Source organism: Dysidea avara, chromosome 1 (genome assembly GCF_963678975.1).
Source record: "Dysidea avara chromosome 1, odDysAvar1.4, whole genome shotgun sequence".
NCBI lineage: Eukaryota > Metazoa > Porifera > Demospongiae > Dictyoceratida > Dysideidae > Dysidea > Dysidea avara.
Genome location: NC_089272.1, coordinates 8764032 through 8767553, shown reverse-complemented (window position 1 = coordinate 8767553; position 3522 = coordinate 8764032).

The window sequence follows — 3522 nt, the reverse complement described above, 5'->3', positions numbered from 1 at the left end:
TCATAACATAACCTCAAAGCATGTGTAAATATGTGATTGTAATAACTGCTATTGTAAGACAGGATATTGATGGTCACTTTGGTACCACCCTAAACCTTCCAGCAGGCTTGTGAGTACCAGTGACGTAGCCAGGAAAATATTTTTACTGAGGCAAAGTTTATTGAAATAATTGAGAGAGTTAGCTTCTGACTCAACTGATTCACACACACTTTCAAGATTGGGTGGTACAGCATTTGCAGGTTGACTCTCTGTTTGGATGGAAGAAATTGTTTCAGAAGACTCTGAGCATTTTCTACATGTCATAAGTAATAGTTAATACTACAGTATATGCATACCATGCTCCAATTATTAGACTATAGTGTAATTGCACTCAACACAAAAACTAAATCAGACTACTCCGGAGATATTTTGAGTGATCAGGCCATTGTGGGCTGCAATGGTAGTCATAGTCATGCACACTACTTTTTCAGCATTGATCTGATGTGATGTTTTAAGTCAGAGATTATCTCTTTGATGTGATGTTCAACTGCATGTGTTAATTATGTCAAGCTAGTGAGTCTAGGGGCATGCTCCCTTAAAGAAATTTTTGAAAATATATGCTTTGAAATGGTATGTGGAGGCTATTTTTTTTATTGTAACTGCTAATATATGATATGCATGATCAACTGATTAACATAAATGTAGATCAAGCAGTGTAATGAGAACAGTACTAGTGGCTATAATCTGTACTGAATGTTCTATTAGAGTATATTACTATGACTGCTCTATTAGAGTATCTCGATCTTTCTACAAACTCCAAGTAGCTGAAAAGTGATCCATTCAATGCCGGACTGTGTCGCCAAGGGTTTTGGCCCTGCTTAGTACTACAGCCATGGATACTATTGTGTGGTGGTACAGTAATACTGTCTAGTAATGTTTGAGTAGAAAATTCGGGGTGCCAAATCTCAGGCCTGCTCAGCCTGTTCAGTTGAGCATTTTTTTACCGAGGCAGCCCGGTTGCCTCAATGGCAGCTACGCCACTGAGTACACATTATGTCTGCCATGCAGGGGCGGATCTAGGATTTATAAAAGGGGGGGGGGGGGGGGCTAACTCAAGGTATTAATCTCTTGGGTAGAGATGTGCAAAGCATGCTGGAACTAGGGGGGTCTGGGGGCATGCCCCCCCCTCCCCAGGAAATTTTTGAAAAATAAATGCTAAAATACTGCAATTTGGAGACATTTCCACATAAAATTCATAATATTTTCTGCCTGTAGATATTTTATATACTGCCTTTAGATTATAGGCATGGCTCTCTGAAGCATTTTGTTAATGGAAAAGTTTGGGTAGGTACAGACAACCAAGTACATGATGCACCCTCTCACAATTGCACAACACTGAATAGGTGCATGTTAGAATAATAATGTTGAAAGTGGAAAATTTTGAAATTTGAACAATACAAGATTGAATCTGAGAGCATTTTCAATGGAAATTGTGTACCTGAATTAAGTATTGCCATACATATAAACTACACAAGTAGATGAATGAAGTAGATGAATGAAGTACTTTAAACAGACCAATGCACTTCATTGTATGTATAGGTGCAGGCAGATTTGGAAAAATTCCATAACAGAACCAACTACACGTTTCCAGTGAATGTTCTATTAGAGTAGTTAGCTGACTGCTCTATTAGAGTATCTCGATCTTGTACACTTCCAATGCTGATTCGGGTCCTTGTTGCATAAACTTTAGCATAAATCCACTGATAATACCTTGGAAAGATGTTTATAAGGTGGTTTTATGAGTATTTGTATTATTAGTGATCATATAATTATGCTAATACAAATTTCATTATAATACTCAGCATATTGATCAAGTAAAGCCTAAATATGAAGGGGGGGGGGGGGGGGGGGGGGGCTTCAGCCCCCAAAGCCCCCCTCCCCCCCTGGATCCTCCCCTGCCATGCAATATACAAACAAATTAACCAGTTATTGCCAATTATTGGTAGGCAATTAACAAAATTTTGCAGGTGTACAGCACTAATAATTACATAGCTACCTACAACTATGGATCTGTGTACACATGCAGACCCTGATAAAGACATAAAAACTAAAAAAATTAATCTGTCTATAACTAGCTAGCTATAATGTTTAATATTCGAGAGGTCCCAGGTTCGATGCTCAAGCAGGGACTTACTACTACTACTGTTGTTTCCTTGAGCAAGAAACTTACTCCAGCCACCCAGCTGTTAAACATATTGTATATGCATAATTCAGGGCACAGCTGAAGAACAGCCAGCCTGTCATCGCTGTGCTAAAACAGAAAATCAAGATTGCCAAATGTCTACTGATATAACTAATGCATGCACACAATTATGAACGTGTACATTAATATTGTAAGATATCTATGAATCACATAATAGTTGGCACCTGCAGCAGGGGTGTAGCCAGGAGTTTTGAAGGGGGTTCCAACAGCAGTTTTGAGTTACCAGAAAGCAGAAACAGCTGGGGGTACATCAAAACTCAGCAAATTGCTATAATAATTTAGTATATATTAATTGAAAAAGTATAGTGCATATAAGTGCCTCTGGGATGAAGCTAGTACAAGATAAAGCTACCTAGTGGAAACAGACAGCATAACACATAGAGACAAATATAGTAATCTGTAAGTGATAGTTATTCCACTGGTATACATGTGGAACCATGAATCCACTGATACAAATGGAATGACTTACAATCAACACATTATAATGGATTCACTTCTCATAACACCAGTGATAAATTACTGGAGTTCTATATCTTTAAACACGACACACCAAAGCTATTGTGCTATAAGGTCTTGCTCAGTTTTGCATTTAGTGTTAGAGTGTCCGAAAAACTTCATGTTCCTTAACATATGGATCACTGTGGATATGACCCTAGACAAGGGGGTGGCACTCCATTATATTCTGTATTCCGATATTCGTCCTCAATTCAAAACGAAAGTCAAGTCAAGCAAGAAATTTGCAGTAGGTCAAAAGACAAGCTTCGTTTGTAAAGTGTATACCACAATTGATACTTTTAGAGTTACAACTTAACCATTATTTTATGAAAATATGCAAGAATTTGGTCAAAAGTCAAGCGCGGATTTTCACGTAAGTCAAAGGTCAAGGCTTATTTTTCGCTTTGATCGAGGACGAAGATTGGAAGTACAGGAGTGCCACCCCCTTGCTAGAGTACGGTAGTATACGTGATTGCCCACCTGACTGCTCTATTAGAGTATATCGATCTTTTTACGTAGTTTTGAAGAGGGCTCATATTACCTCTGTAAATCCTTCCCTGAGACTGAGATGAATACAAGCTTTATCAAATTGTTGTGCTGTGCCATACACTATTACTCACTCAATTGTGTCAGTCCTGTCACACTAAATGGTGTGTTAGGGTCCTGCTGGAAACTCAGAAGTCCAGGGGGTTCCTGAACCCCTTGGAACCCCACTTCCTACGCCCCTGTGCAGAATATTAGAAGCTCATCAAAAGATGCTGGTAACTTTTTTTTGCTGCGCTTTA